Genomic DNA, 13599 nt, shown 5'->3' on the forward strand with positions numbered 1-13599 from the left:
ATTCGTCATGGGTCTGAGACCCGTACCCGTGAAACAAGAGCTACAGCGGCAGCTCAGGAGGAACTCGACGACCACCTTCACAGAAACTTGTCGGGAGGCACGAGCACTGGAACGAGAGTTAGCAGGGTCTGAAGAAGCTCAAGCCTACCCTGTGTTTGTCCCTGCATCTAGGAGAGCCCCACCAACAACTCCTGATTGGCAGCAGATCAAAGAAGACTTGCGGACAGAGCTGCGCCAGGAGCTGCGCCAAGAGCTTAAAGAACAGCTGGCCCTCCTGAGTAAGTCTGTGGTAGACGAGCTGCAGGAACGCCTGGGCACAGCACAAATTGCCACACCCCCAACAGCCGCTGCAGCCTCTCAACCACTCTGGCGCCCGCAACCGAACAACCCCCAACGTCAGCGCCTGGAGTCGGCGCCTCCGGGGCTATCACACTACCAGTGGGACGGCCAAGGCCGTGCAATCTGCCGTGACTGCGGGGACGCCGGACACATCCAACGATTCTGCCCTCGCCGGCAGCCACAACAGGATTTTCGGCAACCCCGGTCACAACAGGGCAAGTGAACCGGGAGGGGCCCCCAACTGCGCCCCCACAAAGGCCCGCCATGGTAGGAAGGTGCCCAGAAATTGAAGTGACTGTCCAGGGTAAGACCATTCCATGCATCCTTGACACTGGTTCACAAGTCACACTCATGAGCCAAACATTATTTCAGCGGCACTTCGGAGAGGAATGCATAAGTGACCACCCCGACCGCATATCATGGCTGGCCTTGAAAGCAGCCAATGGACTTAACATCCCTTACGTGGGTTACGCCGTACTCGATTTCAACATTGGGGGTATAGAGGTGAAGAAAAAGGGGGTGGTTATTGTTCGTGACGACTGTATCAATACTGAGTATGGGTTGCTAGGAATGAATGTAGTAACGGATTGCTGGGCCAGTATTTTTCAGGGTGGGCACCCTGGGGCTGCAGCCTTTAAATCTGTCTTCTCCCCCTCTGCAGAGAAGTTGTGGGACGTGGCCTTTGCGGCCTGCCAGAGGGCTGAGGCCTCAACCACTCGAGTGGAACTACAGGGGGTGGCCAGACTACAGCGACAGCCCCCAGTGGTGCTGCCTCCCTCAACAGAGACAATTATCTGGGCCCAGGTACCACAAGCTGCTGGCCTGGCAGATTGCCCTGTCCTGCTGGAGGATCTGGACGGCTACGGTCGGAAATGGCGGGTGGCTAGGTCGCTGGCCTGGACCCGAGGGGGGAGAGTCCCCCTACGCATCTGCAACCCGAACCCTTTCCCCCTTGAACTGCCCCAACGGTGCCCCCTAGCCACCGTTACCCAAGTCGACCAGCACGAGATTAGGGGGAAGACGACCCTGACGCTGCGCAGCGCTGGCCCCCAGGCGATTGAGGTGGACGTCCAGCACACTGCACAGACTGCAAGTGAGGACCACCCAGCCCTGGCTCTAAAGGGCGACAGCCTGGATAGGGATCAACAAGCCCAACTGGAAGTCCTGATACGGAAGTGGTCGCACGTATTTGCCACACACGACGAAGATTTTGGGAGGACAGCCATCATCACTCACCAGATTCCGACTGGCACAGCTCCCCCGATACGGGAACGCTACCGCCCCGTCCCCCCAAATCTCTACCCAGAGCTCCGGTCACTGCTGCAGGGTATGCTGGACAGTGGAGTCGTGAGGGAGAGCTCGAGCCCTTGGGCTGCCCCAGTGGTCCTCGTCAAGAAGAAGGATGGGTCTTGGAGATTCTGTGTGGATTACCGCAAATTAAACGCAGTGACCCACAAAGACTCCTTCCCACTGCCACGAATCGAAGAGTCACTCACAAGCCTGTCCAAGTCAGAATGGTATTCAACCCTCGATTTGGCTAGCGGATATTGGCAGGTGGAGGTGGCGACAGAAGATCAGGAGAAGACCGCCTTCACCACGCCCTTCGGCCTCTACCAATTTGACAGGATGCCCTTCGGCCTCTGCAATGCCCCGGCCACGTTTCAGAGGCTCATGCAGCGCTGCTTGGGGGCCCAGGTCTACGACCATCTTCTCATCTACCTCGATGATGTAATCGTCTACTCCCCCAACTTCACTGCCCACCTGCAACACTTGGAACAAGTATTCGCTCGTCTCGACGACCACGGCTTAAAGCTTCAGCCACGCAAGTGCCACTTGTTCCAGAAGAAGGTGACTTACCTTGGACATATAGTCAGTAGCCAGGGGGTGGCGACGGATCCCGACAAGGCCGCTGTTGTCCGCGACTGGGCACCACCTATTACAGTCAAGCAGGTGCGGTCCTTTCTTGGCTTTGCAGGCTACTACCGGCGATTCATCCAGGGGTTCTCCAAGATAGCAGCCCCACTCCACCAGCCCCTCCAAGGCCAAGCCAATAGGCCCGCAGCCCCCATCCAATGGACGACCGCTTGTCAGGTGGCCTTCGACAAGTTGAAGCAGGCCCTCCTCAGCGCCCCCATCCTGGCCTACGCAGACTTCCATCTCCCATTCCGACTGTACACAGACGCTAGCCTGGATGGTCTCGGGGCTGTCCTGTCCCAGGTCCACGAGGGGAAAGAGAGGGTCATTGCATATGCAAGTCGTAGTCTCCACCCCGCCGAACGCAACAACCAGAACTACAGCTCCTTTAAGTTAGAGCTGTTGGCACTGAAGTGGGCCGTCATGGAAAAATTCAAGGATTACCTGTGGGGCGCGCAGGTCACCATATTCACCGACAACAACCCGTTGGTCCATCTCGAAACGGCGAGGCTTGGAGCAACTGAGCAGCGATGGGCAGCCCAACTTGCCAACTACTCGTATGAGATCCGGTACCGACCTGGGGCGAAGAATCAGAACGCTGACATCTTGTCACGACTACCCGGGGAGGCGACGGGCGCCATCGTAGGGGCCACCATATCCACCTCACCCGGGGCTACGAGCCAATCCTCCGAGCTGGAGCTATGGAGGGAACGACAGATGGGAGACCCCGACTTTCGACTGCTCCAGGCCTGGATAACCAAAGGTGAGCCCCCTGCACCTATTGATCGTTCAGTTTTGTCCCCCCAGCTCCGCTGCCTGCTCCGCGAATGGGCGTACCTAGAGCTCTGTGAGGGGATCCTGGTGAGACATGTGACTGAGCCAGACACGGGCGCTCCAGTGAAACAGATCGTTGTCCCGGAATCCCAAGCTCGTGCCCTGTGGGAGGATTACCACAAGGCGGCAGGACATCCAAACGGTGACCGAATGATGTCATTGCTAAGGAGGAGATTCTACTGGACGGGTATGAGCAGAAATGCCCGGGCTTGGTCAGCGGAGTGCATCACTTGTGTGGTAGGAAAAGCAGGTGCACAGCCAAAGGCACCTCTGTGTTCCATTCTATCCAGCTATCCCTTCGAGACTGTAGCCATAGATTATTTGACCCTCGGACGGCCTGCTGACACTTACCAATACATTCTTGTCATCACAGATCTGTTCTCTCGCTATGCGCTGGCAGTCCCCACCAAGGACCAGACGGCTGCTACTACAGTGAAAGCCCTCTGGACTGCGCTCATCCTTCCCTTCGGCTGTCCAGAACGCATTCTTACGGACCGAGGGGGAGCATTTGAGTCGGCCCTGATGCAGCAACTCTGTGCAATGTATGGCTGCCAGAAGGTGAGAACAACCCCCTACCATCCACAAGGCAACGGGGCCTGCGAAAGGCTCAACCGCACACTCCTCTCGCTACTGAGTACGATTGAAGCCAAGCACCAAGCCCAGTGGCCAGCCCAGCTCCCTGCACTTCTACAAGCCTTCAACAACACCACCCATGCAAGCACAGGCATGACGCCCCACTACGTCGTCTTCGGCCGCCACGCCAGGCTTCCAGTGGACATGCTCCATGAAGTCGCACCGCCCCAACAGAGAGACGACCTGGACGGGTGGGTCAAAAGACATCATCAAGCCCTTCTGCAAGCCTATGTCACGGTTCGCAACAACGTAGAGCGGCGCAACAACTGGAACGAGGAGAACTACAACCGGAACGCACGGAGCTTACCACTGCTACCAGGAGAGAGGGTGTTGATGAGGAACTTTCGCCGCCAAGCACAAGGGAAGCTAGCCCCCCGGTGGCTCCCAACACCTTTTGTGGTGGTTTCCCAGCTATCGGATCAGCCAGTCTTCGCCATACGACCAGAAGGGAAAGACGGCCCCATCCGAACCATCCACCGCAACAACTTGAGGCCATGCCCAGGAGACTCGGCGATGAGGGACGACCAGGGTATGAATCTTCCAGCAAGCAATCCAGATCGTGCTCAACATGGACAACCGCAGCCCGTTTGGCCATGCAGGTGGATGGTCCAGCCACAGCCACCTGCTCCGCCTCGACACGGCCATACATCTGGACCACCAAGTCCAATCCAAGGACCACCCTTCCCTCCAGCAATGGCACCGGCGCCGACTGCCCAGCCTCAGGAGGCCCCAGAGCACCAACTAGGGGCAGACCAAGGCGATTCACGGCGGTATTCACTCCGCCCCAATCGTGGCAACCCTCCATCACGGTTTTCACCTTAAAGGGTCGAAACAGACTGACTAGAGTCGTGCTCGGGACGACCACGTGTAAAGGGGGGGCGAATGAAGCGGGGTGGAATGACTGGTATGAATGAGTGGGCGTGTCAGAACGTAGTGGTGCGAATGAGTGTTTGTGTGTACGTCCATCTGCTTCTCCACAGGTGGTCCCAATCACAATCACTCCCATGATTGTGAGTATAAATGCCGGTGCTTCCGTTCCACGAGAGACCCGACGTTCCTTCCACGCAACGGCGACATCGGAGGGCTCGAACGACGCGCGCACCGGACTGGACCAGCCGACCATGCAGTGTGGAGATCGGCGAGAGACCTAATATACAACGCCCTCAAATCACCACAACAAAGGAAAGTCTTACTACCATTTGCTTGTGTGTGATTTGAGCAACACCAGGGTTTGCCGCTTATTGCATGTGTTTTTAAATAAAGTGTTAATAAACTTATTGTTGAAGTATATATCGCCTCCTCTTGCTGTGTACTCAAGGATCCTAGCATAACCTGTACGGCTACATATGCATCTATGAGCTATGCTGATATCTATTATATATACATATATGAATACATATTATATTCATATACACGTATATAATTGTATAATATGCGTGACAGATCTATAGATTGTCTTAAGAGGGGAGCGAGACAACTAACACACATCAGACTGATGTTACCTGATACATTTTGTGTATGTTCTGTATCAGTGGTGTAGTCTACTTTTTTCTAGTGGGTATACTGTGATTTTTCCCTCCCTAGTTCTCCTTCCTCTTTTATGACAATACTCACATGACATTCTGACACAATAAACCCCATTCATTTCAATCAGGTGCACTTCTTCCACATTATGCAAACATGCTGAATAAAAAATAAAATAATAAAAAGAATGCTGCCCCAAAGTACATTCCAAACTCTTCTGCTCTCACCTGCAGTGTGACAGTGGAGCTCATGCCCACGCTCCCTCCCTTCTGCGCCTGATATACTCTCCAACTGTCTAACCCTGAAGCTATGGTGACATGGCTTAAACAAATAAGTCAACCAAAATCGACCACCCGTCTACCCATTTGTTGTGTTAAAAGTAACTGTGCGGGGTTACTCTCCCAAGGCAGTTCCGATTGTCTCCCTCCACAATCCCCCCCCCGCCAACTTCAGTAACTGATAAAGTTCAGTTCCAATCCCTATGATGACTAAACCAACAGTAAGGAAACACTTCCAACACGTGACCTCTTATCGGCGGACCGATGAGAGACGGAAGTCAAACTAAAGAATACTTTTACAGCCAGTCACCATGCCAACTCACTCCCACTTCATCACTTATTAATGAACAGGATAAGCTGTATCAGAGTATATAGGTTTCTGCTAAACTCTGGCTATATCCTGGAAGACTGTATGGACCACATTTTTATAACTTATACCATATCCAACCATTTATCGTTGTCTTCTGTACCAATGTGTGCAGAATAGTTCAAATGTCCAAAATAGTGATCCAAAATAATGAATTCAAATTAAAGAACTTTATTCAAGAGACAATTTAAATAACAAGACAAAAACTGGGTGAAAAGATTTTAAAAGCAATAGATCCAAGCCATCAGTCCATCTCTGGAGGCAGGTCGATGGTCAACTCATCATTTGAAGGAAGGCATCCATTTCTGAAAGAAAAATAAATAAATTCAAGTTGACAATACACCAAAATCAACATTTGTAAAATGTTACAAAAGGTAACATAAGGTAGTCTAATTACAACAAGTCTGTCTTTGGTTGTGTCCATCAGCAATGAGACAACTCAAAATGAATGGAAAAGCACAAAATACAACTAGGTTCACAAACAGATGGCAAGGAACTCAGAGACTACCTTTCAGGTCTGAAAGAGATTAGGTTTAGATTTATAAGTACAATGTCCCTTAAACAGCAAATTAATGGCTATACCTGAACATTGCAGGCTCTTCAATGGGGACAGTCAGTGGCATCTCAACCACGTGGAAATCCTCCTCTGGTAGGCGTGGTGTTTGTGGGATACGTGCCAATCCTGCCAGAGGAAGATGGCTCAGACAAACCACATCCTCTGGAACACCATAGGCCTCAAACTCTGGAACCATAGCAGTGTTTCCCCTAGGTTTGCTGCCTTGGGGGGGTGGCATGGACTGTGGAATTGGAATTGGCATTGAATTGGAATTGGGGTGGCATGGACCCTGCGACATACCAGCGTCATGTCCAGGGGGTGTACTTGTACATCAAGCCGCCTCACGCTACGGAAACAGGAGATAGGCTCCTGCCCTATGGGCCGTTAGGCTCCAGAACCATCGGTTCACAAGGCTACTTACTTATGTGGTCTTGACTACCTGTCCACTTTCTCACCTGGTTCTTGCTGTCTCTCTCTGGTGTGCCGACACCATCCTGCTCTCTCTCCTTCTCTCTCTCTCTATCCTCCTCTCCCTCTTTTGCTGTCAACCAAAAGGCAAACATAACAACCAGAGTATTTCTAATCTAATAAGAGGTATACATTGATCCATATCAATTTATAACATAATTATAATAGCTTTTGGATTGCTGTGGGCAATGCAGTCAGATAATGTCATTTTGACATTACTCTCACCTGAAAAAAGATCATGTCCAACTATAAAAAAAAAAAGAAGAAGACATTTCCAATGCTTCAATCCACTGTCCATGTACTGTAAATATGCCATTATGGTATTACCATGAAGCCCAATTCTAGCAGAATAAGAAAGATTGTATATCTACTTTAACTAAAATAATAAAGTCAAGTGCATCCAGTTAGCTCTTTAGCTGACAAGTGTGCAGCAGACTAGCTCATCTCATCACCTCTGAGCTAGCTAGCTTGCTAGTTCTTTGACTATTTACACCATGGAATTATAGTCACACACTTTCTAGTCACAATAATAACAACCAATTTTAACCAACGTTCTCTGTTAGAACACTCAGCAAGATGATAGCAACAAGTCAGTTCACAAGTTAATTCTCAGATTGAATAGACTTGGAGGATGAGGAGAAACACAGAAGTGGAATTACCTAGCGGGTCATAGGGTATACACTTTTCAATGTCTGGGTATTCTTCCACTTTAGCCTCAGGGACGGCTTCAATTTTAGTTTCCTGGAAGGAAGATAGAAATGAGTTATGACAACACTAGACACAACTGACTAATGATTTTTGATTAGATTTTTAATGACCTGTGTCCCAGGAACTCTGTTCTTCTCTTGGCCTTTAACTGCAGTAGTTGAGGTGATCTTGTTGACAGACCCCAAAGCCTTGCAAGACTGCAAAGGAGCATGAAACCTTTTCCCAGTCATTGGGGTCTTCAAGAGGTTTTCTGGAAGGATATTTCATTTGCAAACATGCACTAGTTAAGCAATTAAGTCATTGATGCACTGTGTAGACAACCATCAATACCGTGTGGAATCCATAAGTTAATGTAAACTGTTGTACCTGGATCAGATTGCAGTCGCCCTCTCATCTTCAAGCTAGGTGTAAGTAGACTTGCATTCTCTCTGTCTGCAAAGGTTATGGAGGCCATATTTCCTGTAGTGAACATCAGAAACTCGCATTATATTAACTTTTTTGTGTGTGCAGTAACTCTACCCAATAGCAATACATTGATTGTCTAGCCACAGATCCATCACTGACAGACAAACGATAGCAGTTGCAGCCACAAAAGCTCACTACCGTTATTGACATATGATCAATGCTCTCGAAAAGAGAAAGGTTGAAAATCAACAAGCCAGAGTTGGTAGTTGGCTGACTGGCTACCCAGCAAGACGGCTGCTTACTAGTGTGGTAGAAGCTAACACGTTAGCTAGCAAACCCTGAAAAAGCTGGCTAGCCAGACTATCATGTCTTGGGTTAATGAAAGGGTAGTGTCAACGACTTTGGTAGACTACTAGTTCATATGATCTTACCGTTGCCCTCAAGCTGCGTATTCGTCGTCAGGTGAGCTGTGTTGTTATGGTTACGTATGAGGCTCGCAGCTCCTTTTTAAACGGAGTACCCTGTCATTCCATTGGTCAATGCTCAACTCGTGGGTGAGTATCCTGTCATCCCATCAGGCCCGGATTAACCCCCTAGGGTGACCAGACTTGATGTGTGCCCCCCCCCCCCCAACACACACACCCTCCTACTTTGCAAGTGAAAGTGTGATATTTACTATGGTTACAAACCCCTAAGTAAAAGATTTACAAGAGCATATAACTACAGTACAGGCTGATGCTCAAATCTGAATGCAACTCACATCACAATGCAACACGACTTTCTAAATATAGGCTAATTATTTCCATCATAAATGGCCTGAGACTACATGCTAAACCATAACCAATGGGGAAAATGCACATACTGTATACTACAATAAAACAAGCTCAATACCAACCAAGTCCAATAACGACTGTTGCAGGCATATAAGAATAAGAACATATTTTCTGTCCGCATTAATGAAGCGTACTACAGGTATTATGGAAATAAACAGCGCCTCTCTCTTTGCCGCTCTGCTCACCTTCGTGATGCTGTATCAGACGTAGGCTATAGCCCTGTGCATCACACAGCCTGCCCAAATCAGCCACAGCGTCATATTAAATAGTCATAAGTAAGCCTTACCTTTAGCAGAACTTATTTTTTCTTGATTTTACGCAGGCAAAGTCGTTTACTAAATCCTCAAAGTCCATTTCTTTGACCAACTCGGATTCAATTGCCAGCAGGGAATCTTATTCTTATCAGGCCTCTCTTATTGCACTAGTTCTCTCTCAACGCTTTGGTAGAGTCAGTCCTACAACTCCATCTAGTACTGGACAGTGGTTTTAGAGTCCTGCTGATGTTCACATCCTTATTTTTAAATATCCGGCTCCATCGGTGAGGGGATGCTGCACAAAACGCATACAATGACTGAAGTCATTGATGGATGATGGATGTATTTTTATCTTGTAGATAGTAATAGCTATTTGTCTGTATTATCTTGTAGATAGTACTAGTTTGTTTTGTCGGTCTTACATGTAACGATGAATTGAGAATCAAGGACCCCAATTGAAATAAGCCAGTGGCTTTCTTGGGTTTTTATCCTGTTAGTTGACCTTGTATGTAATATGTACTTTCATGTACCTACTTCTGCAAATCTTCTAATAAAGTTTTCAATCAATCAATCAATCAAGTAGGTCAAAGAAATCACTCGCATCCTTACAGCTATTAATGTGGTGTTTACACCGACAACATTAAGGGAATGTCCAGCACAGGGCACGTAATGAATCAGGGGGTTTGCTTTTTTAAGATGCGCCTGGAGGCCGTTATATTTACCCGACATGTTACTGGCGTTGTCTAACTTTGTCCCCGGCAATTCGACAAGTCTAACCCCAGGTCATGACATGAACCATTCTTACTCCACATTCAGCAAGACTTGCTCCAGTGTGGCTGTGAATGGGCTCGCTCCCTCGCTCGCTCTGCTGCCCCCCCCCCCCCCCCCTCACACTGTTAACTTCGGTGCTAATTTTAGGCCTAGGTGAAATTTAAAAAATCCCAATTGTTGGGACATTTTTAAGAGTGGCCGTATGTCTGGAGTCTTTGCCTTGCTTAATTTTTCGCTTGGCAGAGCCACTCAGTTGTCGCCTGTACATTTTGATTTCTTCGTTGATAGTTTGGCGGCACTGCGTCATCGCGCACTTGTCTGTGACTGGGGGAGGGCACTTACACCGAACTCGCAATTATTTATCTTTTTATACACGATAGCCGAAATATAACCGTTAGTTTTGTACCTGTGTGGATGTCTTCCAGTAAATATAGCCTATATTTAAAAAATGTGCCCAAAATATTTTAAAGGTCTATTCATTGTCCGAATAATTTGGTGCCCCCCCATTGGCTGGTGCCCCAGGGCGTTCACCCGATGCAATATATGGATAATCCGGGCTTGCATCCCATTGGTCATGCTCAACTCAGATTCTTCAGATGAACCAGACTTTTCTTTTCTTCTGAGGTCTTGACTGATGTCTTTTGATTTTTGCCACTGAAGGATTTGTGGTCAGGTTGAGTCATTCAGTTGTGTGCATAAGATATGAAGTAAGTGGGTCTTTGGGTACTGTTATCTGGTGGATCATGTAGGCTGTTTATAAGTTTACCTTGCCTATAAACAGCCTACATGACCCAAATGAACCTTGACATGAACACCCTGTCATTAGTAGTCATTAAAGAGCATTTTCTTCTTAGTTGGTACTCTGATCTTGGAAAACAAAGCATGATTTCTTTATCTAATCGGTGTGGTAGTCGACCTAGCTTGTCTGTGACAAATCAATTGATGTCTTAATAAAATCTGCTAAATTGTGGCCCTTAAATATGTTTGGAGGTCTGAAATTCCGTAGCATCAATTTAGCATCAACTTTTGCATGCCTGTAATGTTGTCCTTGTTAGTCAGTTAACTGTCACTCATGGTTTCCATTTGGTCTGCTTCCCAGGTACAACTCCAAGAGGAGACACTGGAGGAGGACCAAGCTGGGCTTGTAAATGCACGGCTCATCCCATCTCCAGCATCCCTGCACCCTCCACCGACAGGGCCCTTACCTGGAGAGGAAGCCATGCTATCTGGGACAGCAGTCTTTTTGTACAGATACTCTGGTTATTCTTGTGTTCGACAATAAAAAGATTTGTCATCTAAACCAGAAATTGAGGTTGTCTGTCCATTTTTTTAAATTATTTTTTTTACATAAAATGAATTACATTTTGCAGAGTTGGTGTCTGAATTAAAGTTATTGATGAACGGCCATTGCCTTCTGACTACTACACCAACATCTCAGATTTTAGATCGTGAGGTAAAAGTTGTTAGGATTTCACACCTAAAATTGTAGAACATGCCTTAATATATATGGAGATGTTTTGTACTTCAAAATGTAAATGGAGGACACTGAAATGTGTCTGATTCCCTGCTCAGTAGCCTATTGTAGCATAGGTTGAACAAATAAGATGCTATTAGTTACAGAAAGCCTGATGTCACACAGCTCCACTAAAGTGAACCAGAGACCCAGTTCTGCCTCCGGCCTCGTTATTGCCCCACACACCACCAGAACACAACGCAGGCGTAACACACACGGGTTACACATCCACACCCAAATCACAGAATCACTCATGTAGACCAAGTCTAGAAGCATGAGCTTTAATACCCGGACTTTCGATTTGATCAAGACCGCTCGTAGGTTAATGGATCGACACCAGACTCACCGGCTGAGGACCTAATCAGAATCAGAATGATTTATTAATTTGGCCATATTTGCACAAATAGGGAAATCTATTTGCAAAATACTTAGAGCAAATATACCTCGGTTTACAAAAATAAACATTGTTTGATTGCTTTCAAATTAAAGCCTACTGTAATGTAATGTAATGTGGGTTATTGGCTCAGGTCAGGATAGTTGCCGGCAGACGGAGGACATGCTCATTAATCAAATACACATAGGCCTATACATCAAAGCCTACAACATGGGCCACGGGGCAACTTGGAAAGCATCACGGTGCAACTTGGATAGCGAGAAGGGGGTGGGGGCATGCATAATAGCCAGGGCCTCTTTTGGAAAGCTATTCTGTCGACTATGCTGTAGCATTGTTCGTTCCCGTGATCTGATTTTCCATTGTGTGACAATGCCATTTTCGCAATGCCAAAATTGCTAGGCCTAAAGGTAGAATAACATTAAGTCAAATAAATCAGATCCAACGATTTGTGACAGTAGTGGCTTCCATGGGGGGCATGCGCATCTGATGGGACCGCTCTGATTGTCACATTAATCCCAAACTATTACCTGACATTCTTGGACTGCTTTCAAATTATATTGTGAAATAAAACGGTTTAAAATCATTAAAAATTAATCAAATAGGCACGACAACTCCTTCCCCATACAGTGCGCGCCCATGTCCATGCCCATGCTCTCATGAACGGATCCTGTTAACCTCAACTCCTAACATATCGAGATTGAACTACAAATATCTTATTCTTCTGTTCAGCATGACTCAATAAAGCAAAAATATGTGGGCTGGTTTCAAATAATCAAATAAAGCTATGTAAATTCATGAATCCACACAACTACCTTACACACATACCATATTTTTGCACATTGCACCTCTTTTTGATATAGCCTCTATGTATACATCTGTATTCTGTACATACCATACTGTACATAGCTACCTTAACTGTACATAGCTCATAACTGTATATACCTCTAACTACCGTGTAGCCTACCTATCACTGCACTGTCATGTTTTATATCATGTTTTCTACCACTATTTGCACTTCTGGTTAAATGTTAAACTGCATTTCGTACTCTGCAATTGCAATAAAGTTGAATCTAATGTAGCCTAATCTAATCTAAAGCCATGTAAATTCATGCATCCACATGAATTAAAAAACGCACATAATGGGAAGCTACTGTACTTACGATGAGAGACTGGGATGTAAGTGAAAACAGACCTCTTTACGTGCCGTGCACGATGATAATTTGAATGCCCCTAATTTCGGTTCTCACAAAATGATTCGGTTTACACAAATCGACATTGGCTGCTTTCAAATAATATGCTATAGATGTAAAAGAGGCACTAGGCTTAAGAGCGATCCAAACACCATGATAACAATTTTTTTAAGCTTACAGGCGGCAGCCTGAAACCTATAATAGGAATGACCGGGTCGACGGGACAGGAGGTTAAATGCCTGATGGCCAGGGTTTAGGAAACACACTTTCTCTTTAGGCTATTCTTAGGCTATTCTTAAAACGTTGTTCATACAACTGCCACTGTCTACATTCCTAGTTTGTGACAAACCAGTGTTAAAATAGCACTATAAAACATATGGTAACTTGACAGCATTAAAGTAATCAGATCCAATGATATTTGACCTCTGTAGGACGGGTCGCGCTAATTGATAAACGCCTGAATAGCTTGGGGCTGTCATACCCCCACATATAGGCTACTGTTTAACTCCATTGTTTATAACTGTAAAAACAATGCAATTGTAAACAAACACTTTATACCTTTACAAAAATGGTTATGATTCTGATCTTATGGATGTTCATTTCTTGCATCCATACCGC

This window comes from Nansenia antarctica, assembly GCF_963989245.1.
Source record: "Nansenia antarctica genome assembly, chromosome: 8".
Lineage (NCBI taxonomy): Eukaryota > Metazoa > Chordata > Actinopteri > Argentiniformes > Microstomatidae > Nansenia > Nansenia antarctica.